At 49.9% G+C, this 16,899-nt stretch overlaps 2 long non-coding RNA genes across 2 annotated transcripts in view; one reads left to right on the top strand and one right to left on the bottom strand.

The window, feature by feature from the left end:
• The window catches only part of LOC130681491 (uncharacterized), an 83,426-nt gene that overhangs the window by 17,061 nt on the left and 49,466 nt on the right, over nucleotides 1-16,899 (bottom strand). The gene's annotated exons all lie outside the window — the stretch shown is intronic.
• On the top strand, nucleotides 7,313-15,677 carry LOC130681490 (uncharacterized). Its single transcript, XR_008994679.1, has 3 exons — nucleotides 7,313-7,755; nucleotides 7,927-8,038; nucleotides 15,456-15,677. It is a non-coding gene; the product is annotated as an uncharacterized LOC130681490 (long non-coding RNA).

The following is a 16,899-nucleotide window of genomic DNA, read 5'->3' as shown; positions in this document are numbered from 1 at the left end:
GGCCCCTCTGAGGTTCCAGGGCTATCCCTGCCCCAGGCCCACCAACACCCCTGTCTCTGCCTGGCACTCTGAAGAAGGAGAAAGGCAGTTTGTCCCCCTCCAATGCCATCTGAAGCTGGAGCCCTGTGCCTATTCCCTTCTCAAAAGATTCTCCTCAGGCCCCTGTCTTGTTCTCCCCCCACCCCCGGCAGTTGCTGTGCCCAGAGGGGAGGCTGCCTCTAGCGCGGGCCCCCTCCCTGCTGCAGGGCCAGCCGAGCTGTAGGGACTCCGCAGACCGGCAGACAAACGCTGACCCAAGACCAGGGCGAGGGTCTGGCTACCCCTTCGGTTCCCCTGAGTGACTGTAATGCCTTCGGCTAAGTGGGCAGGGAGGACACCCCACGGAGCTGAGAGGCTGCGCCCCCAGCCACAATGAGCTCAGACCCTGTAACTAATGCACACTCGAGCATGTCACAGATGCCATTTCCTACGTACCTGCATTAATGGGGGGCTGCAGGGGCATGGGTGGTCCCAAATCGTAGTAACGGATAGAATTTCTGTGGGGTGGTAATGTACGTTGTTACTGCGTTTGAAACTGTGTGCGCTCTGGACATTCGCTTCCTACATAATGTTAGAGCTTAAAACTGAGGTTTCCCAGTTTCCCGTTCAGATCTCCCATTAACTCCCAAGCAAGTGGGCGTTGATCCCTGGACTCTAAGACGTCTACACCTGCACTTAGTTAGTGAAGGTGATTTAGGACCACAGAGCCTTAAATGCAGAAAATACTCTCAATGTGTCCTGCAGGTGGGGTGGGGGTTGGAAAGGGAGGTCGATAAATAATACTCCTTTTTTCCTCTCCTAAATATGGGATCAATTGATAAATATAAGACATGTGAAGCAGATGGACAGAGATTTAGCCCATCAGCTTTATTGTTAACAAGCTGATTGGAGAATGTGTCTCCAGGCTACAGCCAAAAGGGCTTGGCGGCCCTCGCTGTATGCGTGACCCCTCCGCGGTGCCCCTGCAGGACCTCGGGACAGCCTTGCAGGGAAAGCCGAGGGCATAACGGACACACACTCACCCAGGACGGCAGCCTGGTACCTGTCCCAGGTGAGAGGGAAGGAAAGGAACAGACTTTTGATCGATTAGCTGCTCCAAATAAAGAAATGTGAACCAAGGAATGTCAGCTTCCTTCTCATGAGATAACTCACTCCACCCCACAGAGAAGAGATGGGGCTAGAGGTGAGGGCTGGCCTCTTTCTTTTTGTCATTAAGGAATCATTGATATACAATCTTATAAAGTTTTCACGTGAGCAACATTGTGGTTACTACAGTCACCCCCATCATCAAGTCCTCCCCACACCCCACTGCAGTCACTGTCCATCAGTGTAATAAGATGCCACAGAGTCACTACTTGTCTTCGCCATGCTGTACTGACTTTGAGGGGTGTCCTCTTAATGCAAGTCCCTAAAAACATGAGGGGAAGGGGCAGGAGGCCCCCACACACCCAGGGAAATTCAGCTCTGCCTTGCAAACTGATGTCCCCTCCTCCCTCGGAGAGTCGTGCCTCCCCCAGCAAGAGCCATGGACACGGCAGCTCAGGAGGCCCAGAGCCCACTGCTGCCCCTCGGTGTCATCACAAGCCACGGAGCAAAGGAGCCCCACACAGCTGGGCGGAGAGCTTCCTCTTCCCGTCCGCACCTCTCAGGTCCCAGGGCATCACTAGGCGAGCAGAGGCCGGGCAGCTGGGGGCTAGGTCCTCCGTCGGGAGTGTCTGCCTCACAGCCTCTCCCCGCACGTCGCTGAGCAGACAGAGCCCACCGACACGCGTGCCCTCTGCCTGGGTCCCGCCTGTCCTGCCCTCTGCCCAATTCACTCCACCTCACCCTCTGGTCTCATCAGACTAGCTCATCGGTCACTCTGTCAGGAAGGCTCTCCTCACACCCCACCCCGACTCCTCAGGCCTTTCCTGACCACCCCTAGAGGACCGTGTCCTTTTCTCCGAACTGTTTGTTTGGGATGGAGTTTGAGTTCACTGGTATGATGGCCTGGTCAGTCTCTGTCAGCCCCCACAGGCCGTCAGCCTCGGGAGGGTGGGGACCGGGTCTGGCTTCACCTCCTGCTGTGTCTCCAGCGCAGAGGTCAGCACAGAGACTGTGCTCAGGTATCTGCACAAAAGCTGAGTGAATGAAGATGCGAATGATTTTACTACCGCACGAGACGGCAAAGGTAATCCAGGGTAATCCACTGAGACCAAAGTAATCCACTGGCCCGTCCGTTAAAACACAGCAAGATGGGCAAGAGGCACCCAGAGGGGTGGTCAAGAGCGTGGGCTCGGGGCACTGCCGGGAACTGAATCCTGCTTCTTAGCCTTTACTAGTATTGTGACCCTAGGCAAATTAGGCAAGTTACATAACTTGGCTTCAGTTTCTTTTCCTGTTATCCGAGGATAATGAGGACCCACTTTACAGAGTTGTCATGAGGACGAACCACATGCAAAGCTGTTAAAGGTGCCTGGGCCCAAAATAAGCACTCAGGTGACACTGACGGTTATTGCTCCTCAAGGAGAGAAGCTTGGTAGGCAGGTGGAAGGTGAGAAAGATCCCATAGAACTTGTATTTTTAATTCAGGTGGAAGATGAGGTTATCTGCTGGTGATGGGGTTGAGGATGAAGGAGACGGAGATTTGCTGTGGCTGTTTCAAGACTGGGAAAGGGCTGACATGCCCGTCGGCCAAGCTGAGGCTGAAGACAGTGAATTTGGAGCAACACCCACCAGCAGAGTTGAATAATGTCCCAGGCAGCTCTCAGCAGCCAGAAAGGAGAAGCCAGGAGGGGAGAGAACTGGACTGATCTACAACTACGGCTGTGTAGGAAGGAAATCTCAGAATTCAGGCAGAAGTAGGAACCTGGCAGGGAACGGGACCTGGTACGTGTAAGAATTTAGTGTATGAGAAAGGTGACGTTTCAAATAGGAAAGTAAACGATTATTCAATAAACAACAGTGGAACCTTTGGGTAACTCTTTGGAGGAAAGATAAAATTAGATTTTTGCTGAATATATCAAAATACATTATAAATAAGTTACAATTGAAAGTGGAAGGAAAAAGGAAGAAAACGGAGAAACTACTGTGCAGGTGATAACTTACATGATCTTGGCGAGGAGAAGGCTTTTCCAAGGCTGACAACCAAACCAGAAACCATAGATAAAAAGATTAAGATGACTAGAGAAAATGTAAAGCCTTCGTATGACAAAACAATCTCTGAAAATTAATTCTTAGAGCTCAAACTGGAGAAGGCAATCGCAACATAAATGAACAAAAAAGAATTTGTGTCTTCACTCTGTAAAGCAAATTTATGTATATATGTGATAAAGGCACTCATAGGAAAAGAGACAGAGGACATGCATAGGGCACTCACTGTGGAAGACATACAAATAGTTAATAAACATATGAACAAGCAAGAAGTAGTAATCAAAACAATCACATGTTAAATCTTTGGAGAAAAGATAGAGTGCTCCATTAATAATGTTGGGAAAATTGGCCAAGCTAAAAAAAAAAGAACTAGGTCCTTACCTATGTCAGCCAGAATAAACGCAAGATGAATTAGAAAATTCATCAAGATAAATGAGAAAATTTTAAATGACAGGGAATAGAAAATTATGTTTTATATTCTTGATACTTCTCGATGTAACACCAATGTTGGCAATCTTGACTACCTAAACATTCAAAACTTCTCTAAGGCAAAACAAAAAGATGCCTCACGTTAAAATCAAACAGGAATAAGGCCCATATAACATGATAAGCAAGGGGCTAATAATACTACATAAAGAGCTACTGGAAATGAACGCAAATAGAAAATGCCCAATGCCTGGTACACCATAAGCATCCAGGAAGACAAACAAATGGTATAAACGGGTGATTCACATAAGAAATGAAAAGAGTGGAAAGCTGTTTTGCCTACCCTTACTAAAAAATCAAAGAAGTAGGAATCTATACAAACATCACCATCTTCTACTTGAGACTGACAAAGATTTTAAGACTAAAAACACTAAATTGGGGTGAGGTTGTGGGGAAATAGGCATTCTCATCCTTCGTAGGTGGGAGTGTGAACTGAGTCAACCTTCCTGGAAGGCACTTTGCCAACGTGTATCAAAGCCTTAACGACGTGCGCACCATTTGACCAGCAATGGCTTTGAAGGAATTTACCCTAAGAATCTCATTATGTACGTGCACATAGGTTTGTTTACGAGGCTGGTCACTGGTTTTATTTTATGGCGAACAGTTGTAAGCCACCTAATGTCCAACAGAAGGATTGGTTAAATAATTTTTTGCTGACCTATGGAAAGGAATGCTAAACTACCATTAAAAAATAATGTAAAAGAGCAGTAGTGACATGCAAAAAGGTTCATGGTGTCTTTTAAATGGATGAAGTAAATCACAAAGCAACACGTGTAAAATGTAATGTAAACAGTGGTTACCTCTGGCAATAAGCTTACGACTCATTGTTATTTTCCTTTTGTGCTTTTTCTACATTGTCCAAATTTTTCTCATAAACAGACACCACTGTAATCAGGAGAAACATGGTAAATGTTATTTTACGTAGGGATGAATGCGAGATATAAGGAATAAAGTACCACAGTGCTTCAATACTCCAGCTTGCTCAGATCTCTGCGGCCTGTGCCTACAAGTGGGGACACGCTGTCAAGGATCATTCTGCTCTCACTGCCCCTTCACCCATCCGGAGCCCCTCGTCCCGGCTCCCTCAAAGCCTCGCCAAGAGGAGGAGGCAACACAGACGCTCCCCAGCTGGAGCTCATCCTCCACCCTGAGGTCTGCTGCTGGGAAGCCACTTGAGGGCGCCTGCGACTGTCGCGCTGTGACCGGAGGGACCTGCCCAAGCGGATGCATGGCCCGGGACACCATCTGCTGGAAGGGCACCTAGGTGAGGCCCAGCGCGCCTGGTGTCCTCATACCCCGAGCCCCTGCCAGAGGGAGGAGAAGGACCCTCAGGCCCTGGTCCCCCCCCCCGCCAGAATCCCTGTGCCACCTTGCAAACACTGCCTCGACCTGTCCCTTCCTGAACTTCCCAGACTCCCCAGAGGGCCTGCTGCTTCTGAGACTCTGTCACCCTCCCTCCCACCCCTGCCCACCCCGCCCACACATTGGCCCGAGACCCCTCCCTCCTCCTTTAGCCAGAAGCGACGGGGCACGCGCGGCCCAGGAGAAGTCCCAGGACCACAGGTCTGAAGCCAGCCCCTTGGGTGCAGATCACGTTTGACATGGACAGGAACACACCCAGGAACTTGAGCATCTGTCCCACAGGGAGGGGTCAGTGTCCCGTCATCTGTCTAGGGAGAGACAGTCTTGGCCTAAGGTTCGCCTGGTAATTGCATCTTCTCACCGGCAGCTTTTGCTGTTTCCTCCCTTCAAGGAAGCCGAGCCGCCCCTTACGCTGGCCCCCAGGCCGCCTTGTCACTGACATAAAGTAGGGGAAAACCAGGCCTTCGTTTCCCCGGAGATCCCAGTTCCTGACCCGCTCTGCCAAGCACTGGAAGAGTGAAACCAGGATGGGACACAGGGCGGCCGCTGCTGTGCAAAGCAGGCCTGTCTGGTGCGGGGAACCCTGGCCACCCAACGTGCCCGCCCACGCGGCTTCGCTTTCCGCCATCCCTGGTGGAACCTGTCCCCGTCTGCAGGCCTGGAGGGCAGGGCCCTGTCTGCATCCTGGCAGCGAGAGCCTGGGGCATCTGCTGAGTCCTGGAGCCCGTGCTGGGGCACAGGGCGGGGTCCATCTCCAGTTAGTGTTTAAGGGACAGGAAATTCCTATTGGAACGATGACCTCATGCTGACAGGGCTGGGGAACACCTGCCCAGGCTTAATCTGGGAGAGGCACAGTGCCCTGTCCCAGGACACGCCAGGCCACCGCCTGCGGGCCCCTGGGAGGAGCGCACGGAGCACCTTTGCAGTCCTGGGGGCTGGCACAGACTCCAGAGCTGGACGTGCACAGTCAGGCTATCCTCGGGTGGGGCTAACCTCTTCCTGCACCCTTGTGTTAGATTTGGGGGCCCTCCTGTGGGTGCCTGCGGAAACCCGGACTTCACACCCACACATGGCTATAAAGCCAGCTCCATCCCCTGAGCGCAGGGTCCACAGCCCTGATTGATCTGGGCCCCCAGGCAGGTTACCGCAGGGGCCGCAGGTAACGGGGGATGCAGTGGGAGGAGCATCAGGGGCGGTTGCCTGATTTAGAACAGAGTACGGGTCAGACACAGTCCTGGGAGGGGACCCCAGGCATGTGCCAGTCACCCCCACCCAGACCTGGCCATTCCCTATAACTCTGGAATCAGGACGTGCCCAGCGTGGAACGTCCAGTTGGAGACAATAACGGTGGCCAAGTGGGAGGACGGCAGCCAGGCCTCCTGGGCGAGGGCCAAGGGCAGGGCTGCGTGCCCCAGGGAGGTGTGGCCCGCCTGGGACATGCCATCCTGAGCAGAGCCCAGGGCTCAGGGCTGTGCAATGGTTCTTGCTGGGGACGCTTGGGCTGCGGGAGGAGCAGTGGTGTCTGGGCGTGGTGGAGCCCCACCTGCAGCCCTCCCTCAGGCCATAGGTGGCACGAACAGGGGTCCCCAGCACTTGAGGGCAGAGGCCTGCTGCAGGGGGCATCCCCTGCCCTCCCCAGCCCCAGCAGGGTGGAGGAGGTCCCTGGGCACCAGGCCCCGCCAACGCACTGGGCGTGGGGCACAGAGCAAAGAGCCTTCCTTTCTCTTCCTGGGCTTAGCGTGTCCCGTGCCCTGTGCGGGCTTCCGTTCCCTGCCTGGACCCTCTCCCTGTGTGTGGGCTCGGGAGGGATGGCCGAATTAACGGAAGGACTGCAGTTGCCACCTCTAGTCTAGGTCTGGAGGGGTCTAAAAGACCCCTCCCATCTCATCCAGTCCTGGGAGGACCCAGAGGTCAAAGTGTGGAGCTGCGGGGGGGACTGGTGAGCCCCAGAGGCTGAGGCACTCTGGGCCCTGGACGTTGCTTATCCTGGGCAGCCCCACATGACAGGGAGAGGAAATACCAGCTTCCGCATTGCCCACCAGGGAACCCAGCTCAGAACTAGAGCCGCGGGACAGACAGGAGCTGGGACATCAGCGTCTCGGACAAGGGGAGGGGTCCTGGGGGAGCTTCGGTGTGGGTGACTTCCAGGTGATCGATTGTCTGTTCAGTACTTGATTTTCTTCCTCAGCTGGTTAGCCTGAGTGATGGGCACAGAAGACATAACTCTCAGGAAATGCAGGGAAGTTTGAGAAGAAACACCTATGAGTGTCCCAGCATTGAGAAAAAATAGGAAAAGACACAGGCACTGGACCCAGGGCCAAGCACCTGGGGAAAGTGCTTGCCTGCAGCCCCCAGAGTGCCGAGGGTGGGGACTTGGCTCTGCTTTGCTACTCCTGCGTCTAAACTAAAACAGGGCCTGGCACACAGAAGACCCTAATAGCTACTGTCGAACGAATGAATGAATGATACAGGGGGGCAGATCCTGAACCTACCACTGCCCGCCTCAGCGGAGCAACTGCTTCGCTGGGAGCCAGTCCCCAATCCAGCCCAGCTCTCTGCAGGGTGTCGCGTCTCACCCCACCCCCAGGTCATTAAGAAAACTCCACTGGTGGCTACCACGCGACAGGAATGGCAGGTGTGGGGGGGGGCCCTGTGAAACCGACCATCTCTGCCCTCTGGCTGCTCCCAGTCTGGCGGAGAAAACAGACAAGAGAAGACACAGAAGCCATCAGCAGGGTGAGTGTGTGGGGAGAGGCTGTGTGCATGCACCAGGGCCGGCTGAACCCCCCGGGGACTGTACCCAGTGCTCAGGAGCAGCGGCCTCCGGTCAGGCAGATCCAGGCTAGAATGGCTCCACCCGGGAGTTACAGTGGACCAGTTACTAAGCTTTCATTTCTTGTCTACCAGAGGGACATGACAGCCTCCAGAGGGACATGACAGCCTCCTCACAGCTTCGGCGAGGATGAAATGGAGATAATTCATATGAAATGCTCGGCCCAGGGCCAGATACTTCAGAAAGGTCAGTTGTGCTATTATTAGGAAGTAGTAAGAGGAGGTGATTTTGGCCTGGGGCTCAAAGGAGGACAAGAAAGAGCAGCTGTGGGTGGTAAGGAGTGAGGCCACGGCACCAACGCCTCCCTGCAGGGGCGAGTCAGGCTGCCAGGGCGGCTCGCACGGCCACTGTTGGCCCTGGGACGAAGCAGGTCTGATGAGAAGAGAGACGGGACGCGAATGGAAGGGTGGGGACGCTGGGAATAGCCACCTTAGGGTGGGGGAAGAGCCTACTGGGGAGAAACGCAAGCGTTGATGGGATCTGCCAAGAATCCAGTTATTAGGCAGAAAATCTAGTGTTTTAATGGGCCCGTCAGCAATGTTCTCAGGAAGGAGGAACCAGAAATGGAGATTATCCGGGACAGACAATCCTCTGAAGAAGCATAGTTGTGAAGGGAGAGAGAGCAGGTTTGTTCAGGCACAAAAAACACTAGGGCGACCCTCATCGAGGCAACCACCTCCTCTTTTCTTAAAATTCTCTTTCTTTTCTTCGTTTTTGCAGTACTTTCCTTTCTCCCTCCTATACGGTTTCCAGGCTTATCTTCCCCGGTCACTGTTTAAAGGGGATTGCACCTCGCCCCCCGTCTCACTGACAGGTCATCTAGCCTAGATCACCGTCCTCAGCTACGGAGCCTCACTTCCTGCTTCCAAATGACACTTTCCCCTGAAGCCCATGGACACCTCAGGCCCCACCTGTCCAAAGCAGACACTGCCTCCCCTGGCCTCCTCCCTGGCAGGACCTCCCCTGCAGGCTGCCCCCAGCCTCCCTGTCCTTTCTGTCCCTCCCTCTCACCAGCCCCCTCCTGCCCAGGGCTCTCATCTCCTGGCCTCACTGTCTGGAATGTGCCTCCCCCGTCTTAATCTGGTTCCAACTGCTCATCCTCTCAGGCCCCCAAATCACCGGGTTTCATTGTAAGAAATGCAGATTTCTTGGGCCCCACACCAGACATCCTGAAGCAGAATCTTGAGGGACAAGTCCCGGAATGTACCTTTTCAGGAAGCTCCTCAGGTGACTACAGTGCACTCTCAAGTTGAGAGTCAAGTTGAAATGGAACAAAAGAAAGAAAGAAAGAAAGAGAGGATATATTCCAGACGCGTTATAAGCACTAGTTGGCAGGATCCAATGATTGTCTGGATATGGAATGTGAGCAAAACAGAAGAAAGGAAAGCCCTCCAGAATTCAAAACGGGGAGCACTAGGTAGCAGGGAGTGAAGAAAAAACCGAACTGATTTCTGTGGGTAAAGAAATCAATCCAGATGTCACACCTCCAGGCTGACATGCCATGGTGACCCCAGTAGGCGGTGAACAAAAACATGGCTGAGGTCTTTTCTGAGATTCATTATTTGTTTAAATGCAAAACATTTATTCGTTTCCTGTACTCAATGTTGAAGTCCAACTTGTAAACCCAAATAAAGGGATAACACAAAGGATCTTAAAATAGATGGGTCAGGGTCTGTGCAGGCTGACAAAAGGGAAAAGTACCCAGACTTAAAGCCTGAGCTTAATTACAGTTCAAACCTATCAGCACATCTCCTTCTCTAACTACTTTTAAACTAATTATCCTAATTTATGTTTCTGAATTGCAAAAGAAATGGCTGGCCCCTGAGCTCCCACCTCCCACTTGCCAAAAATATTTAAACCTTCTTGCAGAGTCTTCTGAAAAGTCTCTTTTATTGGCTCGGTTGTTTATTTGTACCTTCAAGTAACACAATACAAGGTATTGATAAGTTCTTCCTCTGCAGAATCAATGTGGTGATCCATGGAATGCAAGATTAAACCAGCAGGAGAAAGAGGATTTCCTAATTGTTCATACTGTAAAGTTAATCCATCCATTGAAACTGAACCCTGAGATCACAGTCTTAACAAGGTCTAGCAATACAGAAAATTATAACTGAATCCAAGTTTTGCTGTTTCTAACTAGAATTAGAGATAAATAGTAACTGAACCACTGACGATTGAAAGTAACTCTCGTGCATAAGGAGCCGAGGTAGAATGTGTTATGCTAGCATTTGTATTTCAGGACCCCATGCTTTTATAGATAGAAAAGTATTTAAATTTGCTGTCACATTCCTTTATGGCCTTAAATCAGCAAAGCCCAGGTTTTCTGCCGTGACTGGAACCAAATGTTACTTTCTACAGGAAAGAGCTGCAGGATCAGGGACGTGTCAGGCCGTTCATCAGGAAGGAGGACAGGACGCCAAGACAAGCCCTTGATGCTTTCGGGTATATTAGATACTTAACCTTTTCCATGAAGTAGAAAGGTTTTTTTTTAATGGAGAAGATAGTTCTGAATTCATGCTTTCTTCTCAGTGTAACAAGCACTCAGAGCCCCAAATTGCAATTTAACAACTAGCGATACAGTCGGTCCTTGGAGCTGGTACGCAGTGCAGCACCTTGCTCTGCAGATGAGCGAGTGGGCCGAGAGCCCCGAGACCAGGTCAGCGGCAGAGCCAGGAGCACCCCCAGGCTCCCGTGTCCCTCCTCCACGTGGGGACACCACCTGGGGCCTTCCAGCCTGTGAACACTTATCAACTAAACAAAACCAGTGCTTTGAACGCACAGAGCTCCTAACGGACACCATCATAATCAAGCTCACCACGTGCCCAAATCCTAAAATAAAATACAGATGGTACATTTCATTACACTCAATAGAAAATTAACTTTTTTAAAGTTAAAACAATTACCTCATTATGGAACAATTTTCGTTTTGAAATTTTCCGTCATATATGTGAGTGTGGGCCTACGTGATTACAGCAGAGACTGGGGTCAATTCAGTACAGATGCATGGAGGACTTTCTACGTGTAGACCCCAACTTAGTGACGATGGAGGAAGGCAGACGGATGATGTGGAACCAGCCGTCGAGGTGCTCACCATCTCCGGAGAAGATAGGCAGCCAAATGCTTCATACAGGAGTTGTTCACGGAACAGAGGTGGCGGTGTGCCCGAGCCAGCTGGCACGGGCCCATGTCTCGCTAGCGAGTATACATCTTGTCCCGACTCTGTCTTCAGCAGCATTGCATTGATAGCTTGAAACTGACAAATGCTATAAAATCAGGGTTCTGGAAAGCCAATTATTAAACACTCAGCAGTGCACCACCGGGTAGGAGGTATCACAGAAGAAATGAGCTTTGAAGGATGAATAAGCATTTGATGGAGATCCTTGGGTAGAGGAAGGCTAAGGGGAAGAAAACTATTCCAGGCAGAAGGAATACATATGTAGGTGCACCGCATGTTTAGGAAATACAAATGGATCAGTGGCTCTCAGACTTTAATGTGCAGCAGGACTGACCAGAAGAGCTCGTGAAAACGATTTGTTGCTTGCCCTGCCCAGAATGTCAGATTTAATACATCTGGGATAAGGCCCACAGATTTGTATTTCTAAACAAGCTCTCAGGTGACGCTAAAGCTGCAGGCCTCGGGTGGAAATAGATGAGAGGGCACCTGTGCGTGCCGAAGAACGTGGGCTTCCTACAGCTCCTCACCGTCCAAGGAGGGATCTGGGGGCCAGCAGCAGAGTTCTAAACGCGGACTCTCGGGCTGCCGTTTCAGACCTGTTGAATCAGAATTTGCAGTTTAACGAGATCTTAGGGGATTCGTAATGTGTCTAAGTTTGATAAGCGCTGTTCTATGAAGCCCACTGGTTCTCAGTCCTGGTCCTGAGTTATAACTGCCTGGGGAGCTTTTCAAAAATACTGATGCCCAGGACCCACCTCCAGAGGCTTTGAACGAATTGATTCAGGATGGAGCCTGGGCATGGGTATAGTTTAGAAGGTCCTCTGGGGATTCTAATGTGCAGCCAGGGCTGTAAACCAATCCTCTGGCCATAAACCTAGGTAAGAGAAGAGCTCCTTATCAGGGTAGCTGTTGTGGATACTCCACGATGAAAGTGTGAAGGAGCAGGCAAGAAGCCACGCAGTGATCACTAACTGCTGAGAAATAACCGGGGCAGCGGCAGACAGGCCCCCCCTTCCACACCTCTTCCTGCCACAGAACCTGAGTTTCCTGTTCACCCCTCTCTTCCTTTCCATTTTGCCTTTCACCTCCCAATTTGTCCTTTACTTTCTCTCCCTCCCTCCTTTAAAATATTAGCTAACATAAAAAAACACCTCTCCCAGGAGCATCATTTCAGTACAAAATATTTTAACATAGAAAAGGAAAGAGTTTTAAAGCCTTTGTATTTATCTAAGAAAGTTAGATACATGTCCTTGACCTGTCATTTCAATACAGGTGAATGAATGGTTTGAATTTTTCTCTAAAACAAAACCAATATCAATTCCTAACTGAGATGCTTTGTATTTGCATGGGGCCATTGACTGCGTCTCCTCTCCAGCCAGCATGCACACCTGAGAACTCGGCGCAACACCGAGGAGTGATTTGCTCAACCCTGCTGAATGGAGCACATCTATGCAGAGTGTATTCTGAGAGTACACTTAGCATGTACACATTAGATTACATAGTCTTCTGGGACAGTTCAGCCATTCCAAACGGCTTTGCCATCTAATAAAAGCCATTAGCAGTGAACTTCAAAAGCATTAGGCTAAGTGAAAGAAGCCAGACACAAAAGACCACCTATAGTATAATTCCATTTGCACAAAATGCCCAGAAAAGGCAAATCTACAGAGATAGAAGGTGAATTCGCCGTTACTTGGGGCTGGGGTGTCGGGATGGGGATTAACTGCAAATTAACACCAAGGGGGTTTTCTTTTTTTGAAGGGTTGTGGGTAGAAATGTGACAGAAAGAAATGTTCTAACATTTGATTAAAGCTATGGTTACACAATTCTATCACTAAACCCAAAAAATTGTACTGGTAAAAATGGATGAATTCCATGATATGTAAATTCTACTTCCATAAAGATACTTATAAGATAGAGCAGCAACAAAACATTTAAGTATTTCTCCCTCTTATAATAAACTTTCCACCCTCTTCCTCCTCTAATGAAACACAATGAAGAGGAAGGACCGAAGGGATTTTAATGAAGGCTAACATTTCAGAAAAAACAACATTCACTTTGCTTGCAGTTTGATAGCATCCTCAGTTGCCTTAAAGCACTGTTAGGTTTGACAAGTCAAGGAAAGGAGGTAAAAGGAAGGGGAAGCAAGGAGGAAAGTTTTTAAAAAAAGAAAAGAAATAAAAGCTATTCTGTGTAGCTAAAAACAGCTGCCTGGGGAAGTCTCTGGGCAGCAGCCCCAGCTGAAAGCAGAGCTGCGAGAAAGGGTTAACCCCGCGGGCGCCGACATCTGGCAGAAGGAGGGCCTGGCAGAGCCCCATCCGCCGGTACCAGTCTGTACAGGGGAGCTGTCCCGCCTGCTGATTTATCATTCCCTAATGTCATGGGGATGGGATGTTGAAATTGTGGCTAGAATGTGAAATACGAAAAACATGAAGATTATGATTTAGCGTCTGGGGAAGATCAGTGCTAGCCTGGAGAACAGCTTGTAAATGGGAGCCATCCTTGGCAATGCCTGCGGTTTTCAAGACTCCGACCCTCAAGGAGAGCAAGCTCGGGATTTGGGAGGCCAGGGTGTTCTCGGGTTAGAGCAGACAGGGGCAAAGATGGAATTAATAAGAACAAAACCACTTCTCTGCTGTGCGGGAGAGAGTGCCAGCTCTAGCCAGGAGGACCAAAGCAAATTTTAATTAAAACAGAGACCTGATGTTGAAGGATAAATAAAACAATGTGGGTGTAAACAGCTTAAATCAGTGATTCAAATGACACCTGCTGGTGTCTAGACATAAGGTGCATCCTGATGATTTGTAGTCTCAGAGAAGAGGCAGATGAGAAGGATAATATCCCCAAATTTTGCTCATTAAAGGAAATTATAGCTTAAATTTTAAGGAAGTGATAAATAAGGGAACAAAGTGGGAGAAGGATTTTAACAGCTATCCGTGGAGGAAAAGGTGAGCTGGCAAAAGAAACGCACAACTACGTGGGTGAATCTTGCATGAAAAATACGGAGGATAGCTCTGTGTGATTTTTTTCCTCACTCCTAGATTTTATCTATCACAGTGGAGTTTTTGCGTGTACACGTGTCAGCATGCCTCCATTTACAGGGCAAAATGCAGTTTCCACATTGTTTGTTGGTTATAGAGACAAGCATTGACAACCATTTCCTCAGTTGCTTATGTTTCGTGTTAATTATTTCCTTTCATTCCAAATTCATCTGCAATATGGATTTTATGAACTGGCCTCAAGACATGGGTGTGATACATGGAAAGTTAACATAGGAGAGCTTGACTAGTAAGTTTTCGATAGTCATGCATTTGTTCAGTCATTTATTCATTCATCCAGAAAAAGGGCTGCTCCAGGCACTGTACAAAAATGGGCAAGAGGGACCCTGCCTTCTTTATAAAGCACCCAGTCTGCCCAGGGGATGACATGGAAAACCGTGGGAGGGGGTGCAGTGAGGGGGTGTTGAATCCAATCCGATTTTGCTATAATGAGTAGAAAAGATACGTAATTATTAAGGAGTTTTGCTGTCCCGCAATGCTGGGCAGTGGAACTTGGCCCAGAAATCAGTACTTCAGATAACTGAGGTTAATCACTCTTCAGAACCAATCTAAAAATGATAAAGGAATTTCTGCTGGGGATCCTCCTAAAACGCAGGCACCCTCCCCTGCCTCCCTTATCTCTCGGTCAGGTTGACCCTCAGTTGCAATTGCTTTGCCCCGGGAGCAGGCAGCCGGGGAGTTCCTAGTTTGTTTGTTAATTCTCCATCACAGTTTCACTCTTACTGCCCTGGGATTCGGGGCAGGACCGTTACGCACCCTGACTGTGTTTCCCAGTCTATAAAACCAGGGGTGGACGTCGCCACCTTTCCTTTCAGAAAGGCCCTTCTATTGTTCCAGTAAAATCCCAGGTGCCTTTGCCGTGGAAGGATGTGGGTCCCTGCAGAAAACACCCCTCGTACGTCACAGTTTGGGCCTCCGGTCAGTCTCAGGACTGTGCTTGTTAGAACTGTGTCTGAAGTCCCCGTAAGCAGGCTCTCAGGAAGGCTTGGCACGCCCTCGGGGTTTCCAGTGGGTGAACGGGACAGTATGAACTTCGGGAGCTTGTTACGATGTGCAAAGGAACATATCCTCTTTGTCTTTCTCTTATTTCCTTCTTTTGCTTGTTTCTGGTTTTAGTCATCATCTGGAAGGTTGAGGCTGCACTCAGTCTCACCTCTAGATGAGTGACATGTGCCCATCACTTACACACCCACGACTCGAGCTATTTCTGAGGCAGAGCGAAATTGCCCTATCATGCATCTCCAAATTTCCAGAGCAGTGGCGCAAAACACATTCTACTTTTCTTTCTTTCAGTCTAAGTTTGTTTCATTCATAAAACTGATATTGAGGAATCCAGCAAACATTTGCTAAGTAAGTGCATGCTCTGTTTCAGGACCTGAGCATGTCGCTGGAAATACAGAGATGAAAAGCCGTCCCTGCCGAGGTGGGGTCCTCCAGCGTACACAGCTCCCTGGGGGAGTATCATGATCAAGTCCTGCACAGACTGCCAGCCTCCTTCCACCACTCGTGGATGTGGAGGGTTTTTCCTAGATAAAGACCTAAAAATGCAGAAGAAATCCCACTGTTTTTGAAAAAAGAAAACACAGTTGATATTGCCCCATTCATACCTTCTCCAGATATTTTATAATCAAAGGACTGCTTTTGTTTTCTGTCATAAATGGAATCCATGCTTATTGTAGAAAATTTGAAGAAAATACAGAAAAGCAGAAAGAAGGAAAACACATCAGCATTATTGCCCCATGTTAGAGGGACATCTGGTGACATTTGGTCAATTTCCTTCAGGTCTGTATTCAAAAAAGCTTATCGAGATCCTGTGCCTGGCCCCGGGGTGAGAGGTAGGAACAATGGATGGCCCCACTCACCCCGTACCACTGACAGCCTCGTGACAGGGACCCGTGTGGAGGGGGGGACCCGGAACGCCGCGTGGGAGGATCGACCTCGGGCCACTTAGTCACACCCCAGGCTTAGGAAAAGGCTTCCAGAGGAAAGGATGTTTAAGTGGAGACCTGAACAACCATGGGGAGTGGTCCAAGGGGGACAGGCAATGGGGGCGAGGCGCGAGGGGAGTGTGGGTTTAGGATGGTGGGAGGCCAGGGGCCTCCAGCGCGAGGGGTGACAAGAGAGGCTGCTGCCGAGGCGGCCGGGCCTGCCAAACACGGCATTTACCAGCCCGGTTGTGACTGTTTTGCAGCTACAGTGCTGGGTCCTGCTTCTTTTCTTGTCTTTGTTTTTGGACTTAACACTGTAGCACAGTTTCACATTATTATAAACCATTTTAACAGATACATAATATTTCCCCAACGGATGAGGCATCCTTTGCTTAAGTATAAAGAGGAAAGAGAGTGAGCTTGTTTTTTCTTTGCTTCATATTCCACTCCCCACATAGCTGTCCAAGGTCTCCCAGTAACAGCAAACTGGACAATTTCAGGCAGGATAGATGCATTAACGTCCTTTTATCCCAAATCACAACTTGAAGCATCAGCCAGAACGATCACCGGCGTGACTTCTGAGCAGCTGTGAGAGTCCCATCGGGGGCAGAGCCTGCCCAGCTGTCACCCCCTCCTCTGGACAGCCCACTCCCACCTCCGGAGAAAGACGAGCTCACAGAACCAGCAGTGGCCAGCACCAGGCCCCCCTCCCTTCCTCCGCTGGGCTCTGAGCTCCCTCCTACCCCCCCTTTCTCTGGAGAAGTTGGAGATCAAAACCAGTCGACATTATAGCAACCTTTTATTAAAGAAAAAGCTTCAGAAGAAGAAAAAATCTCAGCTGAACATAATGTACGGGGAACTACGCCATCCCTCTTAAGCCCAGAGCAG

Source organism: Manis pentadactyla, chromosome 18 (assembly GCF_030020395.1).
Source record: "Manis pentadactyla isolate mManPen7 chromosome 18, mManPen7.hap1, whole genome shotgun sequence".
NCBI lineage: Eukaryota > Metazoa > Chordata > Mammalia > Pholidota > Manidae > Manis > Manis pentadactyla.
This window is presented reverse-complemented; position numbering and strand designations above follow the sequence as displayed.